The sequence below is a fragment of the Bubalus kerabau genome, chromosome 9, assembly GCF_029407905.1.
Source record: "Bubalus kerabau isolate K-KA32 ecotype Philippines breed swamp buffalo chromosome 9, PCC_UOA_SB_1v2, whole genome shotgun sequence".
Lineage (NCBI taxonomy): Eukaryota > Metazoa > Chordata > Mammalia > Artiodactyla > Bovidae > Bubalus > Bubalus kerabau.
In genome coordinates, this window is record NC_073632.1 from 83429132 (window position 1) to 83453264 (window position 24133).

Genomic DNA, 24133 nt, shown 5'->3' on the forward strand with positions numbered 1-24133 from the left:
ACCAGGGGCTGTGCTGTGAGCTGGGAGGGATACAAAGATGTAGAAGCTAAGGTTCCTGCTCTCAGATTGCTTACTTTCTCAGCCCCCAAGATTACTGTACAAACCATCAACTAGCGTAGAAAGCACACTTGCTCCCTGAGGCCAGTTCTTCTAATATCTGTCACACATGGCCTATTCAACTCAGCTACCAAACAACTCTCCATAGAAAGATTTCGGATCAAGGCATAAAAGCAAGTGGTTATGGTTTCCTGAAATAATCTTGCCTCCCTCTCCTGTTTGGAAACATAGCTGGCAATGGAGACGAGGAGTTTTAGAAACTAGAAATAACAAGCACTTGATCTTCAATAGTTCTGAAGAGTCATTGTAGCTGATAACTTCATAGAAGTTATTGCTTAGTGAAAGCAAACCACTAAGTTAGTTAACCTGACACCTTCCATAAGTTGATAGAACAAATGCTAACCACTAGTAGAAAAAGCTGAAATTTTTGAGAGAAAGGTGATTGGCTTAATTTAGCGGGAAGTATAAAGTTATTCTGAAGAATATATATACTTATATATATATATCTTTTATATATATGCATAATATATATGTATGACTGAATCACTTTGCTATACATCTGAAACTTACACAACAATTGTAAATCAACTATATTTTAATAAAAATTAAAAAAATATTCTTAAGATGAGAGCAGTTGAAAACTATTCAAGAATTCATGGCTCATGAAACACTTGTATTCCTAAAAATCTATATCAAAACCTCAGGCTGATCAAGATGGCAATCTCAGAATCATATCCCCCCTTGAAGGTTTTTGGGTCCCAGCAGGTGATAAGTACTTGAAAATGAGTATTTGAGTCTCAGAAAAGAGACGTGGACGGCTTTGGAGTTTTTCAGTGTGATCCTCTATCTGTCCAAGAGTCTCCTGGATGACATTCCCAGATGAAGGAATCGTTGGATTCTGTGTAAGTGCCTCCACAAATGGGTTCCACATCCTGCAAGTCTGCCCTCCCCTTTTCAGTCAGTTCTGGCTGGCAGAAACGTAGTGGTTATGTTTGCTGAGATCTTCCCTATGAAACACCCCTTTATTGATTGCAGGCAGCTGGTCCGAGGAGGCAGGCCTAACATCTAAATAATTTTGAGAACAGCTTTAGGTTTCCTACCCAGGAACTTTCTTCTCTCAGCACAGCCCCTTCAGTGTTTTCAGTGGTTCTGCATCTGGTGGTTTCTAGTCCTCTGCCTTCTCCACTCACTCTCTTCCAAATATTCTTTGGTTAGTTATCCTTCCTCTCAAAGTCTGATCCCCAGAACTGAGAACTGTCTCCAGGAGTATATGACATATGCACCCGGAGCGAGACCTTCTCGGACTCTGGACCACGTCTGGTCCAGTTCTACCGATGTGATCTAAGATCGTGTTGACTTGTTCAACAGCATCATTGCTCTGTGGATTCATATTGGCTGAAAATCCTTGGGGTCTTTTACATGTGGCTTTTATTCAGCTCTCATCACTCTGGATTTGCCATGCTATTCAATTTTATGTTAATCCCTGTTATTTATTATCTTGGTAACATCAATTAAGTTTATTTCATTTTTTTTTACTAGAGCCATTAGTTTTATTTGTAGAGTTCACAATTCAAAACATAGCAAATAATTACACATCAACATCGGTTGGAATACCAAATATTATTTCACTACTGCCACTGTGTGTTTTTTTCTCTGACACAAGCTGCATAGATGCAGGCTTTCTATGTTTGATACGATTCAGTTCCTTTCATCAACAAGCTTCTTTCATGATATGCTGTTCCTAAATCTGACTGTAAATAGGTTTTGGTAGATGTCAGTGACAAGGGATACATTTCAGGTGAGGATGATGTTGAAATTTCTCCTTTAATTTCTGGTTATAATCTGCGGCTGTATTTTCTCAAGGTGTAAGCACACCCAACTTTTCAGAAGCATTAGTTTTTCATAGATGAATGTTTATTTCATTATATCCATACACAATGTACAGTTCTTGTTGTCAGAAGCACATTTTACACAGATAACATGGTTTTTTGTTTTGTTTTTGGCCCCACCTTGCTGTATATGGGATCTTAATTCCCTGACCAGGGATCAAACCCACACCTCCTGCACTGGAAGTGCAGCATCTCAATGAGGGAAGTCCCACAGATAACATGTTGCATTCTCTGTGTGAGATACACTTTTGTACACAGGTAAGGTTCATATGGATTTATCAAAACTAGCAGACACAAATAATTTCCCAGTGGTAGCGTAATCCACATCAAGCCCCACAGTACATGAACCATATGTACCATTACAGGACTGTCCAGAGCATACATATTAAAAGTATATAAGTCATCATCTTCATTTGCTGCAGTAAGAATGAATGCTTCCATAGGGCTTCAGCAGATTGTATTGATTCTCATATCCAAGATGATCTTTTTCAGAGAAGTAGCTTACCTCATATCATACAATATATTCCTGAAGCTCAGCTTCCCAAGAGAAATGTTTCAATTAGGTTGAAGTTAACATCATTTATACCATCAAATCCCCAAGTCATTGAACATATAGGATTGACTCTTTGTTTGTCCTAAATGTCTACTTGCTATCCACATGTGGCAAAAACAACTTCTTTCCAGTGATGATGAATTCCTGTATATCGTGTCTTTCCTAATACTGTGTGCAACAATTCCTCCTCTTCCCCATAGTTTGGTCCACCCATTTTCCATTGCTTCAGAGTTTTAACTACCAACAGTAAAAAGAAAAAAAAAAGTCCCACAAAACAAGTACATATTCCTTATACAAAATCTTCATGGGCTTGTACCATATGAATACATTTTCATTTAGTCAGTTTCCAAATTCTAACCTCTCCATCACATGCCTCAGAGAATACAGTAGGCAGGCTCTTTGGATGCTTTGCCAAGCGACTGACTCCATCTCAGTGACCAGCCAGGGAAACATCAGTTCATTTCAGTTTGTGGGTTTCCATCTGGCTCTGCCCTCTTGACTTCTGTGGCCTCCCAGTTTAATAAGGATGGCACCACTATTTCATCCCAGTTATTGATTAAAATCACTGCAGATGGTGACTGCAGCCATGAAATTAAAAGATGCTTACTCCTTGGAAGGAAAGTTATGACCAACCTAGATAGCATATTCAAAAGCAGAGACATTACTTTGCCAACAAAGGTTCGTCTAGTCAAGGCTATGGTTTTTCCTGTGCTCATGTATGGATGTGAGAGTTGGACTGTGAAGAAGGCTGAGCACCGAAGAATTGGTGCTTTTGAACTGTGGTGTTGGAGAAGACTCTTGAGAGTCCCTTGGACTGCAAGGTGATCCAACCAGTCCATTCTGAAGGAGATCAGCCCTGGGATTTCTTTGGAAGGAATGATGCTAAAGCTGAAACTCCAGTACTTTGACCACCTCATGTGAAGAGTTGACTCATTGGAAAAGACTCTGATGCTGGGAGGGATTGGGGGCAGGAGGAGAAGGGGATGACAGAGGATGAGATGGCTGGATGGCATCACTGACTCGATGGACGTGAGTCTCAGTGAACTCTGGGAGTTGGTGATGGACAGGGAGGCCTGGCGTGCTGCGATTCATGGGGTCACAAAGAGTCGGACACGACTGAGCGACTGATCTGATCTGATCTGATTGATTAAAATGATTTTTTGAAGGACACAAATCACACAAATCAAGTGAGTAAAGTTACCAAAGTTTGTAGAATGAGGATAACAACTACTGCTACCATCTATTGGACAATTATTCGTGCCGGATGCTACACTAAGTACTTTATGTATCTAATCTCTCATGCAATGTTAAGAAAATTCTATAGTACCATTGGCACCAGATTATAGATGAAAAAGTTGACTAGAAGTCTAAGAAAGTAATTTGCCCTAAAGAATGCAGTTAATAATTATGTGGAGGAAGAACTTGAACTAAGGACTGAGTCATGCCTGAGCCCAGTTGATTAAGCCCTCTACTGTAATCATGTCTGTAAGGAAAATGTATCAGATCACAGACAAAGTCAATGACAGAAATGAGCAAGGAACCTTTTATAACCCTTTGCATTAATGCACGTTTGTTAGTTTACCACACGTCCCTCTCAAGTGTAAGGGGTTGAATTCCTTATACTCTTCTATTCAAGTAGCTCTATTATTGCTGTAGGGCTCCCTTCACATTTTACTTGCTTATTCTTTTAATCCCATTTTCCACTTCCATTCACCTCCCCACACAGGAAATCATGCTAAGGTGTTTGATCTATAACCTTGAATTTGTGTATATCTTTGTAAAATATGTAGTGTTATTCTTTTGACTGTTTTTATTTACCTAAATACACTGGGCTGTAGACCTCATTCTGTTTCTTATTTTTATTCCTGAGTACCTTTTGTTAGAAATCTACCTATGTTGCAGGGCATGCATCTAGATTGCTTCTAACAGCTGTGTAGTATTCCATGACCTGTATGGACCACATCTTATTTGTCTATTCCTCTAGAGGTAGACAAGTAGGTTGCCTCCAACTTTCTGCTATCACAAACAAGGCCAAGAAACATCTTGGTATGAGAAATTTATGATCTTGAGTAATAATTTCTCTGGATTATGGATCAAGGGCAGAAGCTCTAGGGCATAGATAAGTAAGTGTTCAGTGGTCCCATTAGCAGAACATAGGATTTCTGTTTTCCTACATGACCTATTTGGTATTTAAAAATGTTCAATTTTTGCTAATCTGATGTGTATGAAGACACTTCTCACTACTGTTTTAACATGTGTTTATCTGATCATTTATGGATTTTAATATCTGTCTATATATTGTTGGGTTTCCCGGTAGCTCAGTGGTAAAGAATCTGCCTGCAGTGCAGGAGCCCCAGAACATGCAAGTTTGATCCTTGGGTCAGGAAGATCCCCTGGAGGAGGGCATGGAAACCCACTTTAGTGTTGTTGCATGGAGAATCCCATGGACAGAAGAGCCTGGCAGGCTACAGTCCACAGGGTTGCAAAGAGTTGGACCCAATTGAAGCAACTTGGCACACATGCACACACTATATATTTGTGAGCAATTTGAATTTCTTCTTCTGTAATCGCCTTTTTACATCTTAGTCCATTTTTCTATTTGTTTTCTTATTTCCAGATAAGTGGCAAGAATTCTTTGCATAAAAGCATACTTGTTATATTTTCTTATGTGTTTTCTTGTTTACGTAATTCATATTACTTCTACATAGTGAATAATGGCAAAACTCTTCAAAAAATTCTGACCATCTCTAGGCAATAACAAATCTTGAAACAATTTGTGTTAACTTTAAGAATGCCCAACTCTAAACGATAATTGACTCTGATTGCTTAGCAAATATCACCAAAATGCAAATGAATTTACCATAAGAACACCTATTCACAGTAAAAGATTGAAGGAGAAAAACAATATGATCAACAATATGATAATTTCCATAGATGCAGAGAAACCCATTTGATAAAATTCAGCATCTACATGTAATTTAAAAAAATAGGACACATTTTCCTAGATATGAAATATTTGAAGCATTTAAAATTACCATTAGGAAAATGATGTCTAATATCATCATTTCCATTCAGCATTGAACTTAAGGTCACAGATGGTGTAAGAAAAAAAAATGTATAAAGATTTGTAAGAAAAAGTTTAAGTTGTCTTAATTCACTGAATTCTATATGAATAAAATTATACAATCCATAGACAAATTATAAGAATTTACAGGTTAGTTTAACATGAGGACTATAAGATCAATATAAAAAAAAACCAACTGCATTTTTATAATCAGTAAAAAACAATTAGAAAATACATTTTGTAGACAGTAGTAAAGCATGTTATGAAATAAATTATTCTTGTTATATGCACTGTGTGCTTAGAGGTTTGGGGGAAAAATATCTGTCAAATGTTAATCATGATTTTTTTGGTAGTTTACTTTCTTTTAAAGAGATTTCTGTATGACTTACTTTTCTAAATAGATTAACTTCATTTTCAGAGCTTAGGAATACTGTATATAATCTGTATTTTAATCACACATTACTTAAACTATTTAAATCTGAAGAGTAAAATGTGAGCATGTACCTAGAGGGTAATGTTATTTCTACTATTGCCAAAGCCTCTAGTTCATGGGGGAAAAAATTGTCAGAATTTTTTCTTCATGTCAGAAGCTGGTTCAGTGATTTAATAGTTAATTTTAAACAGCTTTTTGAACCTCTCAGAACATTAGAGAATCATCTAGTTATCTAATAAATGCTTGTTACAATATCAATATCTTAAATAAAAATAGACTTTTCATTTCTTGATTGAAATGGCTAAATGAAAAGATTGGTTTTGGTAAAGGATTAAGCTAGCAAGTGCTTAGAAAGTATGTGTTGACATCACTTAAATATGGTTGGATGGCATCACCGACTCAATGGACATGAGTTTGAGCAAGCTCCGGGAGGAGGAGAAGGACAAGGAAGCCTGGTGTGCTGTAGTCCATCGGGTCCAAAAGAGTCGGACACAACTGAGCGACTGAACAATAACAAAAGATGCCAGTGAAAGTGAAAAAAGAGGACCATAACAGGGAGGTACTGCAAGTGAATGTTGGTCACTCGTGTCAGAGTTTGCAACCCCATGGACTGTAGCCCTCCAGGCTCCTCTGTCCTTGGGGATTCTCCAGGCAAGAATACTGGAATAGGTTGCCGTGTACTTCTCCAGGGAATCTTCCCGACTCAGGGACTGAATCCGGTCTCCTGCATTGTAAGCAGATTATTTACCATCTGAGCCATTATTTACCATCTGAGCCACCAGTAAGTGCTTAGAAAGTATGTTTTGAGATTACTTAAAGACACCAAGCACAGTTTTATTCCCATATTTGCTTTCTTATCAGTGTTTCTTTAACATCTATTTATGTGTCTACTTGTATATTTTAATTTTTAATGTAAGTATTCTAAGATCTTTTATTTCCCAATAAACAAACTGACAGATTTACATTTAAGACTATTACTAACTCAGTACTCCGACCTCAAGAATCACTTGATTGTTCTTCCTGGTATTAAACTTCTGTGAATAAACATAACTTGAAATGCTTATCAGCAGCCAGGAACATCTGGCTTATATGTCTAATAAAAATAAACCCTTAAGTTAAACAATTTTTTTCATAGATGCCCAGAAAAATTTAACTTCATATGGGTTCACTTCTCTCCCTGTTGTACAAATGGAATAATGATAGGTAGGAAATTAAACTTTCTAAATTAAATACAAAGCTACCTTATTTATTACAAAAACTATGAGAAGTTAGCCAAATGTAAATGGATCATTCTAAACTTCATAGTGATGGCTTAAAGTAATCAACCCCTCATTTACATGAATAAGTTTTTTAATAGCTCTATATATGCTGAGCTCTGAGAATCATTCTGACTCATTAGTTTCTTTCATCCAAAGCTATTAAGTATCAATACTTATGCTCTTTGGCATTGCCATCAGTTTTATACCAATCTAATTAGTACCCTGACTATATGTAGTCATGTTAATTAAAAAGGATTTCAGATCTCAAAGATGAAAGCTTTATTTTCCTTCATAGCATTTGGCTAAAGAGTTTCAAATAATTATGGATAAGTGCCAAGAATCTAAATTCATTCTGCTAAGAGAAGCAAATATTGAGAGGCAACCAGTTTTCCTCCCACTTTGTGAGGAAAGTAATCTTGGGGAGAAGTTTTTATCATTCTCTGTGTTTGAGACATACAAAATGAGGAAAATTGTGGGTATTTTTTTTTTTTTGGTTGTTTTTGTGAGCAACAGATTAACCAAACCATGTAGTCCCAGCCTTAAAATAGAGATATGCTCTTTAATCTAAATACTCTGTGGTGCATATCTACATGAACTCAACTAAATGACTTCTGGATCTCCTGATTTGTTTTTCATTGTGTATTTGTTGTTTTGTTGACTCATTCATTGATAGATTACAGATTGATTCATTCAATAAAATTTGATGAATAAATATATAATGATTATTTACCAGAGAGATGATATTTTGAAATAATTAAGAACAAGTTCTTTTGAGCCAGACAGTTTTGGTTTACTTTCTATATTTTCCATAAGTTTGGTCAACCCAATACCTCTACCACTTAATAGCTTTGTGCCTTGATTTTCTCACCTGTAAAATGGGGATAATAATCAGGAAAGTAATAGTACCATTATCGACAAGTTAATATATATTAGGTGCTTAGCCTACCATAACCTATCATTGTCAGCTTGTCATATTGTAAGTAATTAATAAATATTAACTGTTATTACATATGCTAAACACTGTAGGCTTAGATAATACTCAGGACAGTAACAATTCAAACTTTAAAAGCTATTTTTAAGCTGTCTTGTACATCATAAACTCTATAAATATTTTACTGTCATTATTAATCATTATCAAGTTGTACTTTCCACATAAATTTATCTCTGTATACACCAATACGCATGGATTTGTTTCACATGTTAGTTTTGTTCATCATTATTTTCTACTAGATTATGAATGTCATGAAATAGGAAGTTTCTTAAATTCTTGAGTTAATGAAATCAGTGTCTCAATTCTGTGATTTGATTGAGTAAATAAAAAATTATTTGTCAAACCATAAGCATAGGCTGCTGAAAGTTTGAATCTCCTAATAGAGATGAACCTCTTTATTACAATACAGAAGTGAGGTGGCAGGAAGAACATCCCCTGCCTCAAGGGCAAAGAAGCCACAACAGGCTTGTATTGCAATATTGTATGTAACTTATTAAATTCAAGGCAGTAATTATCCTAGCCACAATGAAATACGTAAGTGGTGTGAAGAAGTGTGAATTGAGAGACTGCATAGACAATACTTTCAATGGAAGAGAGCTATAATCCAACAGACTATTCAAGAACATCACCCAAGAATTCCTATTTCTTTTACCATAATTTTCAAATACCAAATCACATTTTCGTATATTTGGCATCAAACAGATTCCACTTTGATAAACATTTCCTAATTAAAGGATAAAATTAAAAGAATTTATGTTACTCAGTTGGACACCAGGGAGTCACAGAGCAAATCAAAAACAATTATTTGGGGACATTCTGAGCAGCCAAATAAAATTAGACTAATACCATAATACTTTGTTCCATTCATGTCGTGTTTCTAAAATGTGGTTGTATTTGCCAAGAGTCTTACTTTAGAGGGAGTAGATGTGAAACTTTCCAATCATCTTACTAAGGTACTGGTAGAGAAAGTATGTGTAACAATGAATGTCATGTCGAGATATTCATTATCATTTTTATGGAGAAACTCCATGATTCTGTCACAAACATTCAGTAAACCAATTAAAAATAGTGTTAATTTTGGCTGACTCAAGTGTTATATTTTTTGAAGAACAGATTAAGAACAGTAGATACAATAGTACCGAGATATTATTCAGTTCAGTTCAGTTCAGTTGCTCAGTCATGTCCGACTCTTTGTGACCCCATGAATCGCAGCACGCCAGGCCTCCCTGTCCATCACCAACTCCCGGAGTTCACTGAGACTCACGTCCATCGAGTCAGTGATGCCATCCAGCCATCTCATCCTCTGTCGTCCCCTTCTCCTGCCTCCAATCCCTCCCAGCATCAGAGTCTTTTCCAATGAGTCAACTCTTCACATGAGGTGGTCAAAGTACTGGAGTTTCAGCTTTAGCATCATTCCTTCCAAAGAGATCCCAGGGCTGATCTCCTTCAGAATGGACTGGGTGGATCTCCTTGCAGTCCAAGGGACTCTCAAGAGATATTATTAGGTTGGTGCAAAAATAATTGTGGTTTTGCATTGTTGAACTTTGCCATTTGATATTGGAATACATCCTTAAATAAACATGGTTATGTTATACATTATTTTAATGTGCATTTCTTGCTTTTTTTGCTAGTAAATTATTGAAAGTGAAAGTGTTAGTCGCTCAGTCATGCCTGACCTTTTGCAACTCCATGCACAGTAGCCCACCAGATTCCTCTGTCAGTGGGATTCTCCAGGCAAGAATACTGGAGTGGGTTGCCATTTCCTTCTCTAGGAGATTTTCCCAACCCAGGGATCAAACCTAGGTCTCCTTCATTGCAGGCAGATTCTTTACCATCTGAGCCACCAGGGAAGCCCAGTGAATTATTACTTGCTGTTTATTTTATATGTATTTTAGACTATGGAAATTGCAAATTTGAGCAATTTTCTTATTCAAGTTCAAAATGGGTCATAAAGCAGTGGAGATAACTCACAACACCAATGACGCATTTGGCCCAGGAACTGCTAATGAACATACAGTGCAGTGGCGATTCAAGAAGTTTTGCAAAGGAGATGAGAGACTTGAAGATGAGGAGCTCAGTGGCCAGCCATTGGAAATTAACAACAACCAATTGAGAGCAATCATCGAAGCTGAATCCTCTTACAACTACATGAGAAGTTGCCAAAGAACTCAATGTTGACCATTCTATGGTCATTTGGCATTTGAAGTAAATTGGAAAGGTGAAAAAGCTCAGTAAGTGTGTGCCTCATGAGCAAACCGCAAATCAAAAAAATTCTGCATTTTGAAGTGTTATCTCCTCTTATTCTATGCAACAACAATGAGCCACTCCTCGATCGGATTATAATGTGCAATGAAAAGTGGATTTTATATGACAACCAGGGATAACCAGCCCAGTGGTTAGACTGAGAAGAAGCGCCAAAGCACTTCCCAAAGCTAAACTTGCACCCATAAAAAGATCACGGTCATTGTTTAATGGTCTGCTGCAGGTCTGATCTACTACAGCTTTCTGAATCCTGGCAAAACCATTACATCTGAGAAGTATGCTCAGCAAATCAAAAGATGTTCTACAACACCTGCATCCAGCATTGGTTAACAGAAAGGGCCCAATTCTCCAAGGACAATGCCTGCCCTCACATTGCACAACCAATGCTTCAAAAGTTGAATGAACTGGGCTACAAAGTTTTGCCTCATTCGCTTGACCTTTCGCCAACTGAATACCACTTCTTCAGGCATCTCGACAACTTTTTGCAGGGAAAATGATTCCACAACCAGCAGGATGAAGAAAGTGCTTTTCAAGTGTTCATCAAATCCCAAAGCACATGTTTTTAAGCTATAGGAATAAACAAATTTGTTATTCATTGGCAAAAGTGTGTTGATTGTAATGGCTCTTATTTTGATTAATAAAGATGTGTTTGAGCTTAGTTATAATGATTTAAAATTCAGGGTTTGGAACTGCAATTACTTTTGTACCAATCTAGCAAATAGCTTGAAGAAGGCAATGGCACCCCACTCCAGTACTCTTGCCTGGAAAATCCCATGGATGGAGAAGGCTGGTAGACTGCAGTCCATGGGATCACTGAGGGTCAGACACGACTGAGCGACTTCACTTTCACTTTTCACTTTTATGCATTGGAGAAGGAAATGGCAACCCACTCCAGTGTTCTTGCCTGGAGAATCCCAGGGATAGGGGAGCCTGGTGGGCTGCCGTCTATGGGGGTCGCACAGAGTCAGACACGACTGAAGTGACATAGCAGCAGCAGCAAATAGCTAAGCTTTCCAGTAAAAAGCCATTTAGTAGATTAAATGGTGTGATTCATGAAAGCAGAAACTGAGAAAAAGCCAGTAGGAAATTTAGAGAGTTATACCTGTAGAGTTGATACATCAATGAGATGTACTTGAATATTTGGAAAAGTTCGCCAGTAAAAGCATTCCAATTGGACTATTTTTGTGAATAAATTTAAACTATTAAGTAAAACTATTTAATGATTCCAAGGCTAATTATTTACATGTTTTGAGTATATTCTGGTAAGTTAAATTTTCTGTAAAGTTATCCATTTTATCCAAGTTTTCAAATTTACTTAGATAAATTTTTCCACTGTAGTCTCATATACATTTTAAATCTCATGCTCTGTTGAATTTTTTTTTTAATGAGTATTCATCTAAAATGAATTGACCTATAAAGTAGAAAGGCAATGGCACCCCACTCTAGTACTCTTGCCTGGAGAGTCCCGAGGATGGAGGAGCCTGGTGGGCTGCAGTCCATGGGGTCGCTGAGAGTCAGACACGACTGAGCGACTTCACTTTCACTTTTCACTTTCATGCATTGGAGGAGGAAATGGCAACCCACTCCAGTATTCTTGCCTAGAGAATCCCAGGGACGATGGATCCTGGTGGGCTGCTGTCTATGGGGTCGCACAGAGTTGGACATGACTGAAGTGACTTAGCAGCAGCAAAGTCACAGATGTAGAAAACAAACTTATGATTACCAGGGAGTAAGTGTGGGGGTTTTCATTCTGTCTGCCCTCTAACAGATAAGGATAAGAGGCTTATGGAAGCTTCCTGATGGGAGAGACTGACTGTGGGGGAAACTGGATCTTGTTCTGATGGCAGGGCCATTCTCAGTGAATCTTTAATCCAATTTTCTATTGATGGGCAGGGCTGTGTTCCCTCCCTGTTGTTTGACCTGAGACCAAACTATGGTGGAGGTAATGAAGATAATGGCAACCTCCTTCAAAAGGTCCTGTGCACGCATGCACTGCCACACTCAAGGGCCCCAACCCTGTAGCAGGCCACCGCCGACCCACGCATCCACTGGAGATTCCTGGACACTCACAGGCAAGTCTGGGTCAGTCTCTTGTGGGGTCACTGCTCCTTTCTCCTGGATCCTGACATACACAAAGTTTTGCTTGTACCCTCTAATAGTCAGTTTCCCTGGTCCTGTGAAAGTCCTGGCAGCTCTATGGTTGGGTTAATGGAGACCTCCTCCAAGAGGGCTTGTGCCATACACAGGTCTGCTGCCCCCAGAGCCGCGACCCTGGAGGTAGGCTACTGCTGACCCATATCTCCACAGGAGACACTCAAACACTCAACGGCAGGCATGGCTCAGTCTCTGTGGGGTCTCCTGGTGTGCACAAGGTTTTGTTTGAGCCTTCCAAGTGTCTCTGGAGGGTATGGGGTTTGATTCTAAATGCAATTTTGCCCCTCCTACCGTCTTCCTGTAGCTTCTCCTTTGTCCTTGGACATGAGGTATCTTTTTTTGGTGGGATCCAAGATTCTCCTGTGGATGGTTGTTCAGCAGTGAGTTGTAATATTGGAGTTCTTGCAGGAGAAGATGGGCACTCGTCTTTCTACACCAACGGCTTCTGTAGTTAGGAAGCTGTAGTTAGGTCTCCCACATTGCAGGCAGATTCTTTGCCAGCTGAGCCACAGAAGAAGCCCAAGAATACTGGAGTGGGTAGCCTATCACTTCTCCAGTGGATCTTCCTGACACAGGAATTGAACCAGGGTTTCCTGCATTGATGTGGATTCTTTACCAACTGAGCTATCAGGGAAGCCCTAATCAAATTAATTACATAGACCACACCCTTGTTTAACTCAGTGAAACTATGAGCCATGCCTTGTAGGGACACCCAAGATGGACAGGTTATGGTGGAGAGTTCTGACAAAATGTGGTCCACTGGAGGAGGGAATGGCAAACCACTTCAATATTCTGCCTTGAGAACCCCATGAACAGTATGAAAAGGCAAAAAGATATGATACAGAAAGATGAACTCCCCAGGTTTGTAGGTGCCCAATATGCTACTGGAAAACAGTGGGGAAATAACGCCAGAAAGAATGAAGAGATGGAGTCAAGCCCAAAACAATGCACAGTTGTGGATGTGACTAGTGATGGAAGTAAAGTCTGATGCTACAAAGAACAATATTGCCTAGGAACCTTGAATGTTAGGTCCATGAATCAAGGTAAATTGGAAGTGGTCAAACAGGATATGGCAAGAGTGAACATCAACATTTTAGGAATCAGTGAACTAAAATGGACTGGAATGGGTGAATTTAACTCAGATGACTGTTATATCTACTACTGTGGGCAAGAATCCCTTATAAGAAATGGAGTAGTCCTCAGAGTTGTTAGGTAGCTAGAATAGGAAACAGGAGTCCAAAATGGCGGTGGTTAAAAGACAAGGAAGGGAAAAGCCCGTGAAAATAGAACAAAGGAAGGTCAAAGGAAGATCTGAGCACCTGAGTGAGGACCTCAGGTAGAACAAACAGCACTCCTGGCTAGCCCAATTTGCAAAGGACAGGCCCAGGGGGAGGAAAAAAAACATATAAAAAGAGGAGCCAAAGAGTGCTTTCTCTCTCTCTCTCCTGTGCACTGGCGTGCTCCCCAACTATCTTCTCTTTGCATCTTTGGGTTGACATGCCTTCACTCCTCAAGGATGGATTCTCTTGCTATTTTCTAAATAAAATAGAGCTGTAACATTGATTTGTCTAAGTACTATAACATGGTCCATCCAAGACCCAAGAGCTGTGACGCACTGAGGGCTTTAATGTCCATCACTCCAAATCTTTGTTGTGACAAGACAGAACCGAGGAACGTACACTTGACATAGTCAACAAAAGTCTGAAATGCAGTTCTTTGGTGCAATCTCAAAAATGACAGAATGATCTCTGTTCATTTCCAAGGCAAACCATTCAATATAACGGTAATCCAAGTCTATGTCCCCAACCACTAATGCTGAAGAAGCTGAAGTTGAATGGTTCTGTGAAGACCTACCAGACCTTCTAGAACTAACACCCAGCAAAGATGCCCATTTCATTATAGGGGACTGGAATGCAAAAGTAGGAAATCAAGAGATCCCTGGAGTAACAGGCAAATTTGGCCTTGGTGTACAGAATGAAGCAGAGCAAATATTAACAGAGTTTTGCCAAGAGAATGCACTGATCATAAGAAACACCCTCTTCCAACAACACAAGAGAAGACTCTACACATGGATATCACCAGATGGTTAATACTGAAATCAGATTGATTATATTCTTTGGAGCCAAAGATGGAGAAGCTCTATGCTGCTGCTGCTGCTAAGTCGCTTCAGTCGTGTCCAACTCTGTGTGACCCCATAGACGGCAGCCCACCAGGCTCCCCCATCCCTGGGATTCTCCAGGCAAGAACACAGGAGTGGGTTGCCATTTCCTTCTCCAATGCATGAAAGTGAAAATGAAGTCGCTCAGTCGTGTCTGATTCTTCGTGACCCCATGGACTGCAGCCTACCAGGCTCCTCTGTCCATGGGATTTTCCAGGCAAGAGTACTGGACAAACACTAGATGGCTTTAAAACCAGAAATCTATTGTAGCACGGTTCTGGAGGTTGGAAATCCAAGATCAAGGTAAGAGCAGTGTTGGTTCCTTCTAAGGGATCTGATGGAGACTGTGTTCCATGCCTCTCTCCTAGCTGCTGCTGGTTTGCTGACCGTCTTTGGTATTCCTTGACTTGTAGAATCATCACTTTAATCTCTACCTTTGTACTCACATGGCACTCTTCCTGTGTGAATGTTTTTCTCCAAATTTCTTATTTGTATAAGGACACCAGTCACACTGGATTAGGGACCCACCTTACTCCAGTATGGCTTCGTCTTAACTGATTACCTCTGCAACGTCCCCATGTTCAAATAAAGTCACAATCTGAGTTACTGGGGGTTAAAACTCAAATATATAAATTTGGGATGATACAACTCAATCCATAACAAGGCCTCAATCCCATGGCTTGGGTAAAACATTTGTGTTCTAAAATTATGGCAGGAGGACATCACACCAGTAAGTAGAAACAAGTATACGAAATAACAAGATTCATGACTAAAATAATATATACCCACAAGGAGCCACAGGAGTTAAAACAGAGCAGCACTCTACAAAGTGTGTTCCTCAGCCTCATAAAGATGAGGATGTTACTAGTCTGCAAGAAAAGTCTGGAAATTAAGTTACTGCTTGGCAACTTTTATAGCAACCTAGAAGAGTAAGTTTACCACTGAATTTAAAATTATGTTTAAATGAGGAAAAAAAAAAATCATAGACTGAGCAGTTGAAGAAGAAAGTTACAGACACCAACCATCATCTTTGATATTTTCTCAAAATGAGGACTGTGGTATCCAACATTTTTTCATGCTGTGAATATATGTATCTATATACATATATAGTCATTAGTATGTACATAAATTCATTAATTTTTCCTTTCTTTCACTTTTTAACTTTATTTTGTTTCTTCATATGTTAACATCCATGAAATGTGTGTAGGTACATTTTTGCATACTTGACATCTCAGAAACTGGATGGCACCTAACAGCTAATGACATATTTTGGTTTAATGACAGTGGTTTTTTGTTTTTTTTTTTTTTCCTTTTAAGTGGAACAGTATTGATAATGATGCATCTTACAAATGATAAATGTCTTAGATTTTTTCAAATTTTATAAACAGGTGTTGGCAGTGGTTAATCTAGTGTTTAAAGTTATAGAAAGTCAAGGTGAGATTGTGACTCTAACAGGAGGAATAAACCTCACTCAAGAGTTTCCTTGGTAGCTCAGTGGTAAAGAATCTACCTGCCAACAAAGGAGACACAGGTTTTATCCCTGGGTAAGGAAGATCCCATGGAGAAGGAAATGGCAACCTGCTCCAGTATTCTTGCCTGGGAAATCCCATGGACAGATAAGCCTGATGGGCTACAGTTCATGAGGTTGCAAAAAGAGTTGGACATGACTTGATGACTAAACAACAACAACAAACCTCACCCAGAAATACTGGAAAGAGTCAGTAAATAATAAGATTGAATCTGGCCTTTTTGGAAAGAATGTGTTGGTGTCCTCACTTTTGAGGGATAGCAGTGCTATGTTAAATGGAGTGTATAATTTCTCCTTTTACTGTTTAGAAGACTGAATGTAGAAGAATACATGTTGTTGGACAAACAACAGGTGGACCATCCTGGACATCAGTCATATGGACCTGCATAAAATCACTTGCCTTTACAGTCATTGTGAATTCTGCCTTCTTTAGGTGAAACACTTGAACTACATTTTTCAGACTCTTGAGAGTAGACAAGTGTCTACCAAGCAGATGAACCCAAGAGACACAGAGGTTGGAGAACAGAAATTTAAACAACTCAAGTGATGAGGTAGCAATATTGTAAATTGCAAGCAGTAAGCTATGGGTAATTGACAAAGCCACACTAAAGAATGTAAATTCCATTTCTTCAAATGTAGGATCATCTCAATGATCCCTTATTTGGAATTCACAATATGGAGGTATATGATGGGGATTATTCTAGGCTGGAGATTATTGAGTTGGGAATGGCAGAAAGTCAGTAAGATAATAGGTCTAAGGCTCCAGAAAGAAATTTAAAGTATTTATTTGTAGGGTCTAACGTAAAGCAATGGCCTAGAAAGTTAGAAAGAGATGGAATGGTGAGATGCTTAGGCAAGTTTGGGATAATAAGAAAATACTGTGAGAGGAAGAAAGAATACATAAGACAAAATATACATACACAGAAACACAAATACTGTACTAACAACTTGATTTAATGACATCCCACTATTAGGAATTACCCTTCTGTTAGTCATCCATCTTTGCTGCTGTTGCCATTGGGTCCTGAAAGCCATGTATTTAGGGACAAGTCAGTCCTTGGAATGAAGAGAAATCCAATGGCAAAATGTCCCCCTTCCTCTCTTGTTTTGGAATTATCTCTCTTTTTCTCTGAGGGAAAATTTTAGCCCATTGTTTTCTTGTCTTTTTATGCTGACATTTAGATTGAACAAAGTCTCTAGAGGACATACTCCTTGCAGTAGTTGGCTTTAGCTAACAGATTCCTAGAAAAACCCTTGAGAGTCTATGCTCCCAGCTTTTGTGGTAATTACACTGAACTTAGCATTGTACAACAGTTGAAGTACTAAACTGTTTAACAGAATGCTTTCCTAGAAGGTCAAAACAAAGTATAAAGATCTATCTTAATTAATTTCTACTTCAAACTGCTTTTATTCGAGTGTGGCCAATTAAAAATAAAAAAGAACACAAAGTCTTTGACATTCCTCCCGTTGAGAGCTGAGGTCTTGGCCTTATTCCCTTGTATCTAAGTGGGTCATCACTGCTTTGACCAACAAAGCACGGTGGAAGTGGCAGTTGTGGGCTCAGATCTTATGAGACTGACAACCTTAATTTTTCTTTCTTGGAACACTTGGTTTTGGCTCCTCTTGGCTCTCTGAGCCTCTAGGAAAGTTCTAATACTCTGCTAGATAAACTACATGACAAGGTCCTGACACTCCATAGCAAGTGACCAAACTGAGCCCAGTCTCCTATCTTTTCTGACCAAGATGCTAAGTATGAGAGTAAACTACTCTTTACCCCTCCAGACTAGCCCAATAGTGTGTTACTCACTCAGTCCTGTTGGACTCTTTGCTACAAGCCTGGATTGTAGCCAGCCAGGCTCCTCTGCCCATGGAATTTTCCAGGCAAGAATACTGGAGTGGGTAGCCATTCCCTTCTCCAGGGGATCTTCTCGATCCAGGGATCAAACCTGGGTCACCTGCACTCCAGGCAGATTCTTTACCATCTAAGCCAGCAGGGGCAGGGAAGCCCCTGCCACCTGCTAAATGCCACTGAAAGGCCCTCAGTCAATGCCTTGTGGAACAGAAGTGCTCAACCATGTTCTGCTCAAATACTTAATACACAATCATGGGATTTAATGAAATGGCTGTTATTTTAAGCCACCATATTTGGGATAGGTTGTTACCTAGTCATAGATAGTTTGAAAAAGACACATGCAGCATGTTAAAGCTGCATTTGAAGACTATTTTTATAAGTCTCCCAGAAATTTCTCCTTAATATGCTTCATAATTGAGAGTTGCCTTCTGTTCTTTTTGGTGAGTACTTTAAGGATTCTTATCCCTTAAGCCCTTTTCTTAAGGAACTAATGACCTACAAACATAAGCCTATGCTCATTTGGGAGCTCCATACTTCAAGAAGTGGTAAAATGAGTAAGTTTTTAATAAAAAAAAAAATAGCATAAAGCACAAATCTTCCTCTTCTCTCGTTCTTACTCCTATTTTAACTACTAAGTAAGACACATAAGTAAAGTATTTACATATCTATGTTTTGTAATTACTCATATACACAAATAGAGATATTTACATATAAATACACACATATATAGGGGCTCCCCAGGTGACTTAGTGGTAAAGAATTGACCTGCAATGCAGGAGGTGCAGGAAATACAGATTCTATCCTTGGGTCAGGAAGATCCACTGGAGGAGGAATGGCAACCCACTCCAGTATTTTTGCCTGGGTTAATTCCATGGACAGCGAAACCTGGCAGGCTACAGTCCATGGGGTTGCAAAGAGTCAGACACGACTGGAGCGACTGGACATGCACACACTCATACACACACACATATATTAATATATGCATATGTATTTTTACACATTTTAAAAAATAGGAAGGTAATGCTCCCCACAGTGGCTGTGTTCCAAGCTCACTCTACCTAATGCCTACAGACAGAGTGGGTAAAGCTATTTGCAGACGTGTAAAGCATTTGGGATCCTCCTGGGTAAAATGTGGTGTTGAAATTATAAGACCATTATCATTAACAATTGGCAGGAGATTCCCTTCATTTCTCCCGGAGAGATTCTGGGGGTTGAAGGATGTTTTCTTTCATCACCGTGCTGACCTCACCTGATGGAGCCTTTGAAAGGGAGCCCACTCTGCTATCCCTGAGGTCCAAGCATCACCTCACTCAGAGCCACGGGAGCACAGTCTACAGTAAAGAAATTCCTTTGCCAGACAAAACGGTTACAGCAGGTGGTGGTCATTACCCAGAATAGTGCTTCGGAGGGATTCAATGTGAGAAATGTCACAGAAGGAAAAAGAGCTACATTTAGGACTGCTTCATCAATCTAAGGATACATCCCAGACATTCTGGTATAATATCCATGACCCACATTTGAGTTGACATGTGGAGCTACACAATATAAACCAGTGCTTAGTTATTTAGTAAAATAATAACAACTCTGATTACAGAATGCCTCTTACGTGCTAGGCACTCTATATACCTTTCTCATTTAGTCATAATTGTGGTTCTAGAAGTTGGTAAGTACTTTTTATTATACAGATGGGTGTGTTTAGTAACCTGCCCAGGATAACAGGTAACCTGCCCAGCTAAAAATGCCATAAGTAGGATTCAATGGCTTTCCGATACAAAAGTTGCTGTTTCTTACACATGTATACACAAAATTGGCAGCACAGTCTTAGAATTTAGATTCATCTGCTTAAAAAAGCAAACAAGACAGTAGCATAACTAGACATGTAAGACCACTGGAAAAAAATTTTCTTTTTGCTACATTAAGGGTTTTGAAAGGGCTAGTTACCAAAAAGGAGATAGTGATTAAAATAAATATTGAAAAACACAGAAGCAGTAAAGAATAAAAACAAACAGTAAAGTGTTTTCAACCATCTAAGTACTAATGAGAGTTCTTGTATATGAATATATTTCATTCTCTACAATGACTCGATGACATAGGTATTATTAAGAGCTCCATCTTACAAACGGGGAAACTGAGGCACTGATGGGTTAAGTTGCCAAGTTTACACAGCCTGTAGGTAACAAAGCCAGGCTCAAAGTCAGGAACCTAGTCCTTGAGTCTAACCAGTTAAGCTTGAGTGCTTTGGCCAGGGTTGGAAGGTTGGTTTTGTCACTTTCTAGTTTCATGGTGCAGAGATGTTATTTATGTTCCTCATCTCTAGAATAAGGATGGTGGTTGTGGTTTAGTCGCTAAGTCGTGTCTGACTCTTGTGATCCCGTGGACTGTAGCCTGCCAGGCTCCTCTATCCATGGGATTCTCTGGGCAAGAATACTGGAATGGGTTGCCATTTCCTTCTCCAGGGTCTCTTCTCAACCCAGGAATCGAACCCGGATCTCCTGCATTGCAAGCAGATGATTTACCAACTGAGCTATGAGGGAAGCCCAGAAGAGGGATGCTGGTACCCGATATATGAAACTGCTGGGAGGATTACTCGTGTGATGTACCAGTCTATGCCTGCCCTTAATAGATTCTCAACAAGTATTAGTCTCTTCCCAATTTGGGGCTACTTCCCTTCTTGTTTCTTCTCTCCTTTCCCTCACCTTCTTGCTTTTTCAACCTCCCTAGTTGTCTTCTGCTTTGGTTCATTAGTGGCTGCCTCTTGTACTTCAGGGTTGTTTGCATCCTCAAAGGCAGTGGGGTGGGCACCCTGCCTTCCAGCTGGTGGTGGTGCCCAGAGTAGGAAGGACAGCTGCTCAGACCCTTTACCACTCTCTGTTCTTCCTCCCCCTTCATCTGGGCTCAAGCCACTCAAGGTCACTGCAGCACGAAGTCTGACGGATGCCCTGGGGTAAGGAAATATCTGTTGCTCTAAAGATCAGAGCTAGCCCTGGGGAGAGCTCCAGCACATCACTGCAGGAAATGCTGGTACCAGAACTGGGGTTACTCCAACATCATGTATTTGGTGACAACACCATTGTCCCATAGTCTGCTTTTGGATTTGTCTGCTTTGGGCCCCTAGAACGAGAGCAGAGGAAACATCAGCTGGGCTGGCACCATCCTTTTTCTTTCATGTCCCCCTTGTCTACAGTTAGAAAGTGAGATGGCTAATTTTGTGCCTGACAAGAAAGGACGGATCATTTTCTCAGATGCTGTTATCAGCAGAGTCAGAGCTGGTACACTCTCCCGGGGAGTCCCTGAACCACAGGTTACTGGCAGGCAGACAAACACTCGCTGACAGCCATTTGTGACCAACTATGAAACACCATCTGCCGTGGTTGGGGGAGGAAGGGCTCCAGCAAGTGAGAGTCATCGTAGACCTCCTTACTGTGTTAATTCAGGGTAGCCTTTCAGTAGCTCTAAAGGAAATCCAATTTTGTCTTCCTGAATAGTATGTCTAGCCCAGATTGGTACATACATAAATTGTAGAACCTTGATGCTTTCCTAAAGGTGAAAAAAGTTTGAATTGATCTTTCTATTAAAATGCAAACATTAAACCACTAAATCCAGCAAAAATTTTGTGGAATAAATATAGCCCAGAACTGAGCAAAGTTTCTTTGGAGACTTGAGCCAGCTTGTGCATAGACATCACTACAAGAACAAAAGTGGCTGGATTGATATGTCTTTGACATTTTACTTGAGATTAAGAAAAAAAAATCTTTATTCCTGTGTTTTTTGAGAGGAGAGGGTGCTGACAGTTTCCAGAAGGTGTTCTGCTTCAAAATTCAAGATGTATGTCCAAAAAAAGTATAGTTATTCATAATGAGTAATGGAAACATTCCAAAGAAAATGGTGCTTCGCTAAGAGAAAAGATTTCAGTTCTTTGAGATACTTAGGAAAAGAGAGTCTTTCTTGCTCATTAACTTTAATAAGGCACACAGCCAAAGGCATATGCCAACCCTCTCCCTCTATGGTTAGGAGTCTGGATTTTCATTTTTAGGAGTCTTTATAGTCCTGTGTCTCATGATTAAGTAATGAGAGCTGGCATCAAAGTATCTGAAGTTTAGCTGATCTTGCATTTATCCTTATAGGCAAGGGAAGATCGTAAAACAAAATATTTTAGAGCCAAATATACAAACACAGATAGAAAGGCAGATAGATAGACACATACAGTAGAAAAATGCCAGTTCTTATTGACTCTGCTTTAACTCAGAGGTCCCAGCAGGGGTTACAAGGTTTGCTGGTAGGATATACTATTTATAGATTAAAATATCTGAGTTCTGGATCCTAGCTCCCAACTGAAAAGCCAATGTATAGCTTAATCATTCTGGTTAAAACCTATCAGAATGTCCATGGTTCTGTCCTTCAAAGTTCTTAGATGGAAGAGATTTTGGATGTGTGTCGTTGTGTTTTAATCTTCTCGAACAGAAGAGGAGCTTCTGTTCTGAAGCTAAAATCCAATAACCTCAAGTGAAGAATTTGGATCACCCCTGAAATCTGTGCCTTGGAGGGAGGGGAGTGATGGGGGTAGCAGTCCAGGCCTTTACGAATCCCATTACACCAAAGCGTGGGTATGCCTGCTCATGGGAACATAACCCAGCGGTGAAGGAGGAGAAGGAAAAAAGATTTAAATGTGCTTTCACTTATGGCCATGCAATATGAAAAACAAATCTAAACATTTGTCTGTAGAATCAGGTGATGATTGGCTGTCTGCTGTCTCAAGGGGGGCAGGAAAATTGTCCATGCACCTGCCACCTAATTCAGTTTAAAACCTGACACATTTTACCAGGAGTGGGCTGGCATAATGAAGTTCATTCAGGCTGTCAGTGGAGTCAATAACTTATCCTCAACTGCTTTTGTTTCAGCAGCCTCAGTGCCTCTGATCGGCTGAGGTACTTATTCAAGTAAAATTTATTTTCAATTGCCGGCCATAATGCCATGGGCACAAGCCTGGTTTGACAGAACCTTTGCTCAAGGCTATACTATTGTTAAAGTTTGTGTCCATTGTCTGGAGTCTTTGATCTGTCAAAGCTGCTTAACAAGCTGGTTAAAAACTGTTTCAGATAACAGGTGTGTCCTTTGAGGGTATGGGGACATTTTTCAGCTCCTTTAAAAGGCTGGTTTGAGGATTGACTAAAATTTACAAGCTGGTTGGTGGTGATATATGTAAAGCACTTTTAAAACAAGAAACTGAGATTTAATGTCTTCACTTCCTTGAATTTCTGCAGCAAGCGATCTTTTTAGAGGAAAGATTTAAGAGACGTGTTGTTGTTGTTTTAACCTAGTCTAGTGTTAAATTGTATGTAGATTTGTATGGAATTAGGGCCAAAGTTGATTGTGCACTAGATGGGTGAGAGGTGGCTGCCCAAGCAAGGCCCCCCTGTCATTGATGTTCAACCAATTACTTACTAAAAATCCAGTCTTCTAACTTCCAGAAAGGGCAAACTGACAGCAAAAGCATGCCATACAGATGCTTGAAAACATACTCCTTTTCCTAGCTGTCGTGCCAGAAAAACCAAATAGATGTTACAGAGGTTCTTTTGGGGCAGCCAAATTATTTCTTCCTATTAGTTTTGGAAACATCCTTATATTTTTCCGAGGGAAAACATCCTCAGCTTCCTCTTTTCAAGTCTGTCATGAACTTCTTATTTCCTTCTCTTCCATGGCAGTAATTTTGTTTTGGTTGAAGATTAATGGACCTAGAATGAGGTGGGGCCTTGAGCTTGGAGGACACAGTTGGGTCCTTTACATTATTCATCTGCATAAAGCTGCCTCAAGTTCACCAAATCTTCTTTAGGAAACAGTAGAAATTAGAGTGAATCATTACTCTGCTTGGAACACTTGGCAAAACATCTTCCATTATACAAGTAATTTTCCAGATATTTCTAAATTGAGTCGGG

The 24133-nt window shown here is 39.5% G+C and overlaps 1 pseudogene; it reads right to left on the reverse strand.

The window, feature by feature from the left end:
* Positions 1–1645: 1645 nt before the first annotated feature.
* Positions 1646–24133, reverse strand: part of LOC129659914 (DDB1- and CUL4-associated factor 13-like) — a 34238-nt pseudogene continuing 11750 nt past the window's right edge.